The following is a 14228-nucleotide window of genomic DNA, read 5'->3' on the forward strand; positions in this document are numbered from 1 at the left end:
ACAGACATCCACCCAAGAGCTATAGGTACAGACATCCACCCAGGAGCTGTCTACAGACATCCACCCAAGAACTGTAGGTACAGACATCCACCCAAGACCTGTGGAATGGCTCGAGCCATACATATACCTGTCAGGAATCTGAAGACGGACAGAAATGCAGACAAAGAGAAAAAAATGCTGAGAGCAGGCAGGCAGGCGCACACCAAGCACTGCAGGCCCAGGCTTTTGTGAGTAATCATTATTCAGCAACCTTTCAGTGTCGCTGTCCTTTCTCTGCCCTGCTCAGTGCACAGGCCCAGAAAGGGGAGCTGTCAGCGTAGACAGGGCTGGGCAGTAGGGAGGCAGCAGCAAAACATCTCCCTGCTTACTGACGTCTTAATAATTGCCAAGTTTTCAAAGAAACTTCCAACCACAAGGAAACTTCCAGACAAAATTGACTTACAGTGGAAAGCATTTATCTGCAGTTCTTCTCCACGTGTACTTCATGACAGCATCGTGAGCCTCCTGCCTTGAGTTGAAATCTTGTCAGCTTGTAAAGCAGAATGGAAGAGTTACTGCTAAGGGGGTGAAAAAGAAAGAAAAAGAAAAAACAATGCCAGTCAGCCTTCTAATTACCTCAGAACTTGCTAAGGGGTACCTGGTTCTAAGCTTGAACCCCAGAAATACCTGGTAGATTCCTTTATCTCTCAAAATGTCTGAGCAACGGGTCTCTCTGCAAGCGCAGCATCTGTCCATGCAGTTCGGAGCTGCTCAGTGACACAGCTGATGTCGTGGGGTCTTGGCTCTCTGATCGTGGTCCCTTCAGGATCTGGAAGAAGGGGGTCACTAGTCACTTATTCTTGAGTGAGAGGAGGGCCAGATCTCAGTGTGAAGACACAAGGAGACTGCTTCTTCTGCTCACTGGAAATAACTGAATGACTGGGGTGAACTAAAGAAAGCAGAGCTATGCCTCCCCTTTTATGGGACCATTGTAACCATAGCCTTCCTCTACCAATGACTCCTTCACAGTCTGTTCTTCCATACCATATCTTAAAGGTTTCTCAGAGCTCTGTTCACAGACACCATTATCCAGAAAATGACCCTGGCTCTCCTAGACATGAAGGACCTCTATTTTTCCTGAGTTGAATTCTGAGGCTCAGGCACTGGCCCAGGAAGGTCTCTGGCAAGAAAGAGATTTCGCCCCTTGCCTGTCTTCCAGCTCTAACTGGGTGACTAGCTTTAGGTGTCACAAAAAACACAGAAGCATCCCTGCCTGAGCTTCAGACTTGTAAAGTACAGAGGGTGGGGGTGGGGTGGCTCATGGCTGACTTTACTGCTTTTAAAAGATCTCCTTTTGCCAGAGGCTTACTCAGCACTCCCCATGGAGGCTGGTACCATTGTGACAGCCTCATTTCCAGGCCTGCTTGTTATTAAAGTGCACAGTTTCCTGGCAGTGACAGGGGATAGGACCATGGTATTTGTCATCAAAACCACATCTAAATGCAGGACATAGTGAGCAAAGAGCTTGGTACACAGACATGAGAAGTTAATTGGAATCCTGAGAACACACATAAAGCCAGGCATAATAATGTGTTTATATTCCAGGTGTTCCTATAGAGAGACAGGAGGCAGAGACAAGAGAACTGGGAAGTTCACAGGCCAGATAGCCTGGTTGACACAGCACTAAACTATAGCAAAGAGACCCTGTCTCAAACAAGGTAGATGGTGAAGACTAAGACATGAAGTTGTTAACTGGTCTCCATTGTGGTAGGTGCAGACCTGCACTCTTACACCTGTGCACACATCTGTATGAATGCACTCAACCACCTCACACTCATCCCTATAGTGAAGGCAGGTCAGTGGAACATGCCACTATGCTCTGCTGAGAGATCTAGCAGCTCTTGTACCCATATGTTGCTTCATCAGTGGAAACCTATGGGTTTCACCTTGAGCACAGAGCTCAGGCTGGAGGGTAATCCTGAAGCTTAGATGAATGCTGGTCTATGAGGAAATTGAAGAGCATATGCTAGTCACCAAAGCTAGAGCACAGGGAATGGACATGTAGCCCTAGCTACAGGATGGGTCTAGGCAAAAGAGTCCTAGGTGAGCTGAGTGGCAGGCACCTCAGAGCCTCTGCTTTCCTGTCTTCATTGTTGAATGAGGCAGTAACTAGACACACAATAGGAGAAGATGCCGATGTATAGTATAAAAAAATGAATGTTGTCCAGTCCTGGAATTGGCTTAAGGGGCTGTCACAGCCTCAATATCCCAATTCAGAGCATAAAGCATCAGAGTCAGAGAGTCAGGGTAACAAATGAAGGGGAGGGGACTGGACCAGACAACTACAAAGTGGCAGTGGGGAAAACTATCCCCTAGACCAGATACTTGGGAGTCTGGAGGAGTAGCTGGAGTGAGCAGTGAGCACCGAGAATCCTGCTCTGCTTTCATGGTAGGGGGCTGAGGTTAGATCTAACTGTGAGTATCTTTCCCCAACTCTAGACCTGGAAAAACTTCAACGACTTCATGGTGAGAATCCACCAAAGATCATTCTGCAATGGTATTCCAGTACAGTATTCCTGGAGAACAGCAGAGCTTCTTTTCCAGGAGCTAATTGCTGGAAGCTAATAACTTCCCAAGAGCATAACAAGGAAAGGTCAGAGCTCTAGGATGAGTGTGGTCACATCCATGCCTATGTGTGTGATTGGTTCCTCAGTGCTGTGCTGCCAAGGTGGGAAATGGTGCAGGGCGGGGATGTTTAAGTGAGAAGGGTAGAGCCGTGATGAGTGGATTAGTGCCTTACTTGTGGGAATGGTTTTGCAATTTTCTTTGCTCTACAGATGCCTCCTTCCCTGTGCTTTCCTAACTGAGGCCTTCATCAGAAGGCTAGTGGGTACCAGCATCATGTTCTTAAATGTCCCAAACCATGAGGTGCAATTAATCTCTTATTCATAAACTCCTCAGCCTCAATTATTCAGTTACAGTAACAACATAGGAGAAAAAGAAAGTACAAGACAGAAATATAGAATGTATGTATGTATGTATGTATGTATGTATGTACACACACATACATACACGTACACACACACACATACTAGATCCAAAGGTGCAAAAGCAAGGCTGGAGAGATAGTAAGCATGTGCCCAACAGGTATGAGGACCTGAATTTGGATCCCTGAGATATATTTTTAAAACTCAGCATGGTGGTTCATGGTATCATCCCAGCCATGCTAAGTTAGAAAGTAGAAATGTGAAGATCTTTGGGCATTCTTAATCCAGATATCCTGGCTTGCCTAGCAAAGTTCCAGATTCTGTCTCAAGCAAAAAGGAGGAAGATAGCCATACTAGTAATTTTCGCAGTGATAAAAAGACCATGAAGAAGGCAACTCAGAGACGACAGAGTTTATTTGGATTAACAGTTACAGAAGGTTAAGAGTCCATCCTGGCAGGGAAGTCTGACAGCAGCAAGCAGAAGGCACAGCAACTAAGGCAATAAGCTGGAGACTCACGTTGTGAGCTGCATGCACGAGGCAGAGAGAGTAAACTAGGAGTAGCTTGAGTCAAGCCCATCCCACTACCAGTACCCAGTCACTTGGGTTTCAGTTAATTCCAGATGTGGGTAAATAGTTAAGAGGTAGCTAAGACAACCATGCAGTGTCTACTTAACAGCAAGAGAAAAGTATGTTGGCCCCCACTGGCCCCCACTTGTGCACCTTGCACATGCATACCTGTACCCACATGTTCACCGGTCTCTACAGGAATTCACAAACAAGAAGAGTAGACCCAAGAAGGAAGGAGGCTCTGAATATAAAGTAGGAAAGAACATTCAGGTATAAAGCACGAGTTACATTTGGCTGAGCCATTCACAATCTTTTGCCCATGGACTCTGACTTCACAGTCACAGGCTTCCTGGACAGTTGGGTGGCTCTTTATTGGATGCAAAGATGTCCTTAGTGTGTGTATCTGCATCTACAGGCCCTGGGCAGACACTGCTTCTGGCGTTGGCATTGCCATATCCACAGACTTGCCCCTGCCATTTTCTCCAAGCCCGTAGTTCTTCTGGAAAACAAATTACAACCCCAAAATGTTTTTTCTCAAGAACTAAATTCTTATCAGGTATTCTTGAGCCTGATATGGTGGAAAAAACAACTCCTCCCTGACATACAGAGTGAAGACATTATGGACTTGGTTTTGGTCAGACTTTACTCAAACTCCCTCAGACAACCACTACTCTTGACTGGTACCTCTTGTGATGCCGCAAGCCTTCTAGACTCTTCTGAGCATGAGGCTCATTCTCTATGGAACACTGGCAGGCAGCAGTTACATTATGTATCTGCTCGGCGTTCAGGCAAGAAACCATTATGTTCACGGATCATTATTGACACCCTGACATCTGTCACCTCCTTTCATAGCAGTTAAATCTTGCTTTATCTGTAAATGTCACCATGTCATTTATTCATGAAAGGGGTCACATTCCTGAAATAGCATGCTTCAGTTTAAAAGGGGAGCCTAGCTTTATTCGCAGCAGGTAATCCTCAAACAAACTTTACTGCTGATAAATGCGTTTTTATTGGAGTTTCTTGGCCTTAAATGACATCCTCAAATGTAGAATGCAGCTCTGTGTTTGTGGAAATAAAATCTGAATGTTGAACAAGAGGAAAAACTGTTGAGACTAGAAAATACAGAGCTTTTCTGTGGCCATAGTATGTACCGAGTTGGGTGGAAGCAAATTTGAACATTTTGAGAGTAAGCCATGATTTTAATAAAATTGTTCACTTCTGAAAACATGGCCTTTTTCAATCATTTATGTCATCAAACCTTCAATGGGATAAGAGGATCCCTTGGCATGCTCAGATTCCAAAAACACAGGGTGAGAGAACTAATTCAGAGCTAATTCACTCCTCAGAGCTTATGTCTGGGATGGGTTCCTCCCCTGCAAGGATTGCCTGAAGCTCACTTTCAAGAGGGGTATCTACATAATTCATAGTCCAATACAGATGCTTTTCTGAGAGAGGGGAAAGAGACATTAACAGTAATTAACAGGTATTAATTGATCTACATTCACCTGAAAACCACACAAAACAGGACATATTGCCACCGAAATTTTTAAGGCTCTGTCAGCTACATCATTGAAAAGGTCTCCCTTTACCAGCAGCTAATTAAGAATTACCTGGCAAGACCAACTTTCAGCATAGCATTTGAAATGTAAATAAAGAAAATATCTAATAAAAATAAAAAGAAATAATTACCTGGCAAAGGCCTTTTCTCTGTGTTCAGTGGGGCCTACTTCAGCTATCTGACTGGAATTCTTTTTTTTTTCCCCTGAACCTAGTAGTTCTAAAAGTGAGACCATGAACTGAAATGGCCTGAAGAAGGTTGTTAAAAATGTAAGTACTCCCTCCCTACTTTGAATCTCAGAGTCAGAATCAGGCACCTGCACTTTTTTGTTACACGCGTGCTGAAATTTTAGAGCCAATAGCTCTGATCCAGATCTTTTGTTCTCTCTAGCTACCTGTGTGTTCTGGTCACACTGTGGTAAGAGGATGTGGGTGGAGAAATTATTCTGATTCCTCTGCCTAGAAATGTACCTTTCAGAGGGAGGTGTGAGCAGAAAATAGATTCTTTGCTCTGCACAAATACAGAGGGCCTGATTCTTGCAGCCTAAAGCCATTCAACCTTATCTTACCACTCCCCTAACCTGAGCAGTGTGTTTAACCATTTCACACCTACAAGTGGAGTACACAAGCAGGGATGTACTATAAATGGAGTAGGTGGGAGAAAATGGTAAGATGGCATAGAGGGCCTTGCAAAAGGTGATTGAATGCAATTAAAGCTGCTCATTCTTAGGAGAGGCATGAGCTGGCAGGAAGATTTCCCCAGGTGCTAATGAGATCCATTGTGAGTGTGATAGAGGTGGCAGCTTCAAATGTCACAGACCACTGCAAAACCTGAGCTCTCATTTGTAAGCACAGGGCAGGGCCAAGGTCCTATGGCTAGCACCAACTCAGACAATGCCCTCATTAGCTTAAAGGGGTTATTACTGCCCTCCCTGGCAACAGCAGAATGGCTTCACGGGATGGATGGATCGAATAGATGGCCATTTAGGAAGGAGTGGACTGCCAACCAGCAAAATACCAGGTATTGGGTGGCACATTTAATATGGGGAAAGAGAGTAACTTTGACCTGAACGTTTTCTTTTTAAATGCTTTTTCTTTCTTTCTTTTTTCTTTTTTCTTTTTTCTTTTTCTTTTTCTTTTTCACTTCTTCCCACTCCCTCTGGACCCCTCCTTCTTCTTCTGAACAATCTCTATCTTTTGTGTGTGTGTGGATTTTTGGGTTTGGTAGTGGCAGAGGTGGCTGTGATGGCGTTGGTCATGGTGTATCCTTGCAGTGCTTTGCTTGCTTGTTTGGTTGGTTTGGTTGTGACCCACTGAGTTTAGTTAGGATTGCTTACATAAATGTGGAGCCATTTACTGGCTTGTGAACAACCTACATGTTGCTACAACATGGGAGAAAATAGACTCTTTATCCTTTCCTCCGTTCATTAATTTGCAGTAGACCTTCAGAGAGGAGTAGGACTCCTAGAACCTCCCATAGCCAGGCTCCATCTTGAATGAGTCTTTATCCGGGTAACTAAAACTGCTATGAAGTCATCGGTACATTGGGCCTGGCGTATCCAGCACTCCTACCCATCCCCCAGCTCTCAGATGTTGCCTGAGTCTTTGGTGAGGTGTGTCCACATGCTAGGCCTGCCAAAGAAGGGTTAAGCATGGCTCCAGATGCTAATTATAGGGCACTGTAGCCTTTTTTACAGCAGGCCATTTGTAGAAATCAGAATTTCTCCTCAACTACTAAAGCAGAAAGCACCTTCTGAAAGGCTCATCCTGCATGTTCTCATTCTCTCTCTCTCTCTCTCTCTCTCTCTCTCTCTCTCTCTCTCTCNTCTCTCTCTCTCTCTCTCTCTCTCTCTCTCTCTCTCTCTCTCTCTCTCTCTCTCTTTCCTCTCTCCCCCTTCCCCACAGTCACTACAACCTATAGAGATCTGAACCTCAAGCCAATAGATAAGCCCCAGTCCCGGGCTGGTGAGATGGCTCAGTGGGTAAGAGCACCCGACTGCTCTTCCGAAGGTCCAGAGTTCAACTCCCAGCAACCACATGGTGGCTCACAAACATCCATAACGAGATCTGGTGCCCTCTTCTGGAATGTCTGAAGACAGCTACAGTGTACTTACATATAATAAATAAATAAATCTTTAAAAAAAAAAAAAAGCCCCAGTCCCAAAGGCACCTCCACATCTGTTCTCTCTAGCCTCTGGAGAGAGAACCTGAATGAAACACTTAATTGGGCAATATCTGCTGAAGTGCCCTGGGGCCCTCACACTACTGAAGCATCTCCTATTAACTCTCGGCTGATCCTAGGCTAGGAGCCACTCACTGCTGACCAACATCCACAGTTCAAGGATGAAGTCATCCTAGTCCTGCAATGCTGGCTATGACCTTGACAACACAAGTTCAGGACCTCTCCATTTGTTTCTCTGTACTCCATCAGCCATGGACCCTTCTATGACCTCATAGCTCCTTTCCCAATGAAATTATAAGATTCATTTTGAACTAATCTGCCCAGAGACTGTCATTCCAATGAATGTTAGACTTTAAGGAAAGGAGAAAAGGTTTAGGTCAGTTTCACAATGAAAACCAGGTTATCACAACTCTCTGAAAACATGCTCAATGATTTCCATTCTCAGCTACTTCCACCAATCATGGAAGTCCTTGTCTATAATAGGTCATAGGTCTTGATCTGAGAGAGGGTCCACTGCAGCTATGAAAACAGTGGGGATCTCCTTCAATGTGCAAAGCTTATCAGGCAGGCCTTGGGCAGCCATTATTTTCTGCTCCTGGAGTATACATTAGCTATATGATGTGTGTGTGTGTGTGTGTGCATGTGTGTTATATGTACATATATGTATATACTACATATATACATACATTTTATATATGTATTATATACATATTTAATATGCACATAAATACTATATAATACATAATTATACATATATTTTATATATACATACATATATAATAAGCTGGATGAATGCCATTATCTTACTAAGCCTGTTTCTTAATAAATGAAGAGCATATTGACCTATCTAACTCACCATATAAAAAGTAGTACCGATATGCGTGTCCAGTGCGACTCACACTGGGGCTAGCAGGTAGGCATGCACATTAATAACTTATCTTCAGCTGTGGTCTCCTGTTTTCCTTTGTGAGGAGGATTTTCCTAACTGCAAACTGGTACATCCCCTGACTTGCTCCGAGCCCACAAGAGAGTAGATTAACCTCTGACTGCCTCAGGTTCCCCATCTGTGGACAGTAATTGCTGTCCCTTCAGCTACCCAGCTCTAGTTATCATTGCAAGCAAAGCACGTGGCACGTTTCAGGATGTCTGGGAACTGGCCGGAAGACAGTTTCTTGAGAGGTGCGGGGTGGGGGTACTATTATGACCACAGGATTGAAAAGACAGCTCTATTTTCTACTCTGTCTTTCTATTAAATTGAACTTCAGCCCTGGAAATTAATATCCCCACTGCGTTTTCATGAGGTGGCTCTATTTTTACAAGCACCAGAGACTCAAGCCATAACCTGTTATGCTGTGGCCTTTCACTGGGCTTGTGCATCAGGGAATCATAATTCAGGGCCAGCCTCAGCTATGGAAACCTCCATAGGCCTTTTATGACATGAGCGCTATTGAATATTCTATAAAGTCTCCTTGGAAAACTGGCCCACATTTCTTTATAATCTCCCCAGACTGTTTCTGAAGTCTCTCTATAGATTTTTTTTTTTTTACTCTGAAAATCCATAGTTTCTTAATAAGGATTTGGGGATCTTGGAGAGGCTAAGGCTGGACTGGGTCTCCAGGGAGGCTGAGGTGGGGCAGCCAAAGCTATTCTGTTGCTGTTAAGCCCGTGGATGAAGAGTCTGAGCCCAGGAGCCTGTCAGCAGGATGCAGTCACTTCCAGACAGTGGAGATGAAAGGAAGAATTTAGGAGCTGAGTGGCACCCGCCCCTTCTCGCTACTGGATACCAAGTCTCCTAACCTTGAGGAAAAAAAAAAAAGACCAGTGTACGAGACACAGAACATGCTGTCTTTTCAAACACCTTTAATTCTAACATCCTTTCTTTCTCTTGCTTAGGACCCTCCCCACTTACTGAATTTCTATATCAACTCCATGCTTGCATGGAGTACAGAGTCTGTCCACCTGAATAGCATTATGGCCTGGATAGCTTTCATAGTGAGCAACCTTGTTGAAAATGGCAGGGAGCTCAGCAGATAAAAACTCCCCTTTCTCCCTAGCATGGAGAAAAGGCGCTTCCAGGCCTGCTTTATTTACCAGCTCATATTCCCAGTAAGGCCAGGATGCCAGGTGGCCATACCTGCTGAGGTCTATCCCTGTTCCTGTATACACAAGCTCGACATAAACCTCTGGCCTTCAGAGCGGCAGAACCCACTACCCCACTCTGTGTCTTTCCTTGCCTAGCTTCCTTCTTCCTGCCTCCAGCTCTGTGAGCTTGGGCTTACATCCTGGAATCCTAACTACCAGGACTGTCCAAAGGATCAAGGTTCTCATACCTGTGGCTTTGCTGAAAGTAATGATTAGTTAAATTAGGAATCGGGCCATTAGAGGCACAGATGACTCAGGAATAGAACTTCAGTGAGCTTTGCTTCTGTGTAGAACCATCCACCTTAACTGCAGGGCTTGATATAGGGGCAGGGATTCTGTGTGAAGCAGCAATCTACCACATCCAATTGAGTATATTACAACCAGAAATGCACCTGTAATTCCTTCTCCATCCCTTTCCCCCAAAACCAGTTTTCATTTCCTTTTCCATAGAGTGATCCGAGAGTTTTTGCCAGCACTGTCTCCTGGAGTAAGTTCATTTTGAAGAAATCCTATAAAGGGTCAAGCACCGTACACCTATTCTTCAAACCTTTACAATTTCAAAACTCTTCCACAGGCTGTACTTCAGATGATTCTCATAACAAGTCTCCAAAACAAGGAGTTGAACAGGATTTCACTGTAGTAGATGTTTTGGCCAAGCTCACACACAATGTCTATTCCTTGACTGTGGCACTTTCTCAGCTAAATCAAGCAGGGTTTCTAGACAGGGACTCGATGGCACAAGAGTTAGGAACCAATCAATCAGTAAAGAGGATTTTCTTAACTAACTGATATATACTTCCTGTACAAAGACCTTAGGTAATATCCATAGTCCAATATTATCAATGTGTCATTTTTGTGGGAATGAAGAGCCTATGGCCATGCCTGAGATGAAAAAGATGACACAAGACCATTTTGTAACAGTCACAATGGGCACCCTCATCGTCTGCCTTCTGTGATTCTATCCCCATGGGCTGCTAACTATATCCAAGAGAACCACCAAGGCAGCAAAGAACCATATGTCATGACTCTAGGAGAAGAACTACAGTGATGGGGTGGGGTGGAGTATCACAGGTGCTTCCTGGAGGGATTACTGCAGAAGCTAAGGAGATCTGAGAGATAGGAAGGAGAGCCGAGTAGGTGTGATGCTCCATTGCCCTTGTCCACATTGCTGTGTCAGACAATCACACAAGGCCATGAGTAAAAAGCACCCTTATATTATAAAGTGCCTAGCATTGCAGCTGTTCTAGTCCTAGGGCTATCTGTAAATACAGCAGGCATTCTGAGTCCTCCCTCAGAGCATTCCCCCTTATCATCAGGGGAGGAGACTGGAGTTAGTCAGAGGCAAGGCAGACACACACTTCATGTAGATCTGAGATTTTCTTTCCCACCCAACCACAGGCTAAAATGAGAACCTGGGAAGCAGACTCAGAAACATCCTCCAAAGCTCCGTCTTTCACATCCATCCCCTCATCCCTTCCCACCATGCATGTCTGATCTCAAAGGGCTACCAGGATCCCAAGCAGGGTCCTTTTCTTCCTACAGTTATCATGGGCAAAGAGACATTGACGGAGCAAGGCATAAATTAGAACTGTACTCCTCTGAAGTCTCATGGATGTCTTTTGAAGAGTGGGTCCAAGGTGCAGAGGGAGGCATCGGCATCCCTCTTGCCTGCTCTCTGTTCTCCTTTCAATGGTCAATTGCACCATTTAACCCGCCCTCTGCATTAAAGAGACACCAATGGTGTCTGTGTGACTTTTCCTGTTGATTCCCCAGTAAGTAATTACTCTTCTTAGATTTGTTCAATGCATCCTTGTCCCTTACTAGAGGCCTTTAAAGAAATCATAGTCTGACAAGAAGGGATCCTCTAGTAACCTCTATAAGGCCAGTAACCGTGACTTGGAAAGGAGTAACTAACTCTGGGAGACTTGGACTAAGAATTCCTAAAAGAGTTAGCAAAGGACAGACAGGAGTTCGCTGCAGCTGAGAGAAGAGTGTCTCAGGAAGAGTTCGTGTGGATGCACGTTTGTAGGAAGAACCAGGACCCATGTTGGTATATAGAGTTCGAACACCAGGATGAGGGTGGCCAGAAGAACGTCAGGCAGAGGCCTAAGGCTAAGGAGGAGCAAAGTTCATATCATTTTCCAGGGCCTGTGACATTTTCTACTCTGCCCTTCTAGAGGATATTGTCTAACCTAAAAGAAGTTATGTGCCGTGCCCCCTTCATTCTCATATTCTCTCTCTCTCTCTCTCTCTCTCTCTCTCTCTCTCTCTCTCTCTCTCTCTCTCTCTCTCCACTTAAACATCTTAAAGAATTAAGTGCCTTAGGAGGCTTTGGGTTAAAAAAAATAAGATTCATCACTAAAAAGAAGCCCTCCCTCTGCTTCAGGAAGCAATCTCTGCATAGACGAGTCTTGGCAGAAGGGTGGAGAGCAAGCTTGGGCTGATGCACACATACACCCATGACTCATGTGCCCCATTAGCTTCCAAGGCCATTTTTATGCCCAATTAAGAAAAGTAGAGGCTGTGTGTCTTAAACTCCTGTCTGACTCTGAAATGGAGACAGAGAAAGACAGACTGACTGACTGACTGGAAAGGCAGACAGACCAACTACAAAGATACAAAAAAGAAAGAGGGTCAGAAGACATGGAAAGTGAGAGCAAAAAGTAGACAGAAGAAAGGCCAGTGGTGGGGCATCCGAGAGACAGACAAGAAGCTGGACAGAGCAATGAGCAGGATTACTTTTCCCTTTTAATTAATTGTTATATTTTGTTTAGCATACAAAATAATGAGTGTGACATTTCTTACACACACACATATTAATACACTGTTCTAACACATCGTTCTAATTCATTCCCCAAGTACTTTCCCTTCTCCCTCCTCTTCATTTAAAGTTCCTTCTCAGACTTAAAATCTCCTCTCTCTTCCCTCCTCCTCCTCCTCCTCCTCCTCCTCCTCCTCCTCTTCTTCTTCTTCTTCTTCTTCTTCTTCTTCTTCTTCTTCTTCTTCTTCTTTCTCTCTTTCTCTGTCTCTCTCTCTCTCTATCTCTCTGTCTCTCTCTCTAACACACACACAGGGAGGGTTCAGTTTAAACTCTTCATATATGAGAAAACATACAATATTTGTTCTTGGCATAATTCTCTCCCTCCCTGACTTAAGACCTTTTCTTCTCCCATCATAACCCCTACTTGCATATCATATACTGACATATATAAATATACCAGAATATATGTCGTATGCATATAGTAGCATGTTCCAATAAGATAAGAATGTTTGAAGGCTTTAGCTGGTGAATGAATAAACCCTGGAATGAGGAAAACATTAGAAAAAAGAAGGTCATTGCCAACCAAAGTTCTGACCACCAAAGAAAAAAATAAAAAGTGAACAAGAGGGAGATGCTACTGGTGCTGCCCTAAGCAGCCTAGCACCCTTATCCAGCACGCCCCACCCCAGGGCCAAAGGTGTCAGGTTCCGAAGCCAATGACTGTCTAAGCAAGCTCGTCTCAGACTGCTAAACATGCTCAGGAAACCTTAGGAGGGTCCTGTCGTCTTATTGGCAGGTGAGGGAGGAAAAGGACCTGTTTCCGTGGAAGGCTCTCATTACCTCGAAAACCTGCATGCTTGCATTTTTCTACCGTCTGTCAGAAATCCCTGTCTGGCTTACCAACGTGACAGGTTTGAACATTTTCAGCACAAGCTCTTCCTAATGTTTCTTCCTCAAAGGCCTGGCTCTCTGCAACCCTAAGGTCTGTGGCTGTGCCCCACCCTCCACCTGCACCTGCAGGCACTGACTCCCAGCCACACTCCATAATGTCAGTATCCTGCGGACAGCCTCTCACTGAATGATCCGTGCATGCACCGGTAGCCACAACCCAGGGATCCTGAATGGACTGCCCTTGTTCTTCCCTGAAGGGCCTTTGAGAGACATAAGGATCAAAAGTGAGAAAAATGAGCAGTGGCATGCAGGCAGGAAAGGACAGAAGTCTCATATTCACTAACAAACACATTGCTCCCCCAAACTGTACATGTGTATCATATTTTTACATAGGTTTCAAATGACCTGCTAAAAGCAACTCAGTAGAAGAAGGGGTTTATGTGGCTTATATTTTGTACTTATGGTCCATCATTTCAATAAAGTCAGGGCAAGAACTCAAGTAGCTAGTCACGCCACATCCTCAGTCAAGAGCAGCGAGAAACAAATGCACCCTTGCTGCCTGCTTATTGCTGCCTCCAGCTTTCTCCTGACCTATAAATCTCAGGGTCCCCTGTCTAGGGAATGGTGTCTCCCTCAGTGGGCTGGGCCTTCTTATTTAAGGTAGTAAACAAGACAATTGTCCCACAGATGTGCCCATAGGCCAATTGGATCTAGGTTCTTTTATCAGGCAATTCTAGGTGGTGGCAATTTGACATTTAACCAGCACAATGTGTTTAGTTCAATTCTCTTTATATATATTTTAATATGGAGCACAAACTTAAACCAAGAAGCATATAAGGAACCATTTGAAACTAAAAATAGCATCAACAAGTCCATACCCCATAGAATATAGAAAGAATACTACCATCCTATTGAGTGACTTTTCCTAGGGATACATGAACAGTACCCAGTTAGGGTACTATCAACAGATCAAAGAAACAAATGCCCAGTCTAGCCTAGTGAATAGTGAGTTTATTGGAATTACTTAGAGAGGTATGGGCAAGGGGTCACTTTCAGGGGCATGGGTGACTCAAGAGCAGTTGCATCACTGAAAGTCCATGCTAGCCTCAAGCCCAGCTCATGACAGCTGCATTCCTGGAACTTCTTGCAGTGCCTGCAAG

At 44.4% G+C, this 14228-nt stretch overlaps 1 long non-coding RNA gene across 5 annotated transcripts in view; it reads right to left on the reverse strand.

Moving 5' to 3' along the window:
- LOC110307461 overlaps positions 1-14228 on the reverse strand; it is a 204094-nt gene that overhangs the window by 136934 nt on the left and 52932 nt on the right. For all 5 annotated transcript variants that reach the window (XR_003838434.1, XR_003838433.1, XR_003838432.1 and 2 more), the window contains 2 exons: positions 667-808; positions 443-557 (listed from right to left, as the gene is read on the reverse strand). This is a non-coding gene — a long non-coding RNA (uncharacterized LOC110307461). The remainder of the gene's footprint in view (positions 1-442; positions 558-666; positions 809-14228) is intronic.

Source organism: Mus caroli, chromosome 12 (genome assembly GCF_900094665.2).
Source record: "Mus caroli chromosome 12, CAROLI_EIJ_v1.1, whole genome shotgun sequence".
NCBI classification, from domain to species: Eukaryota; Metazoa; Chordata; class Mammalia; order Rodentia; family Muridae; genus Mus; species Mus caroli.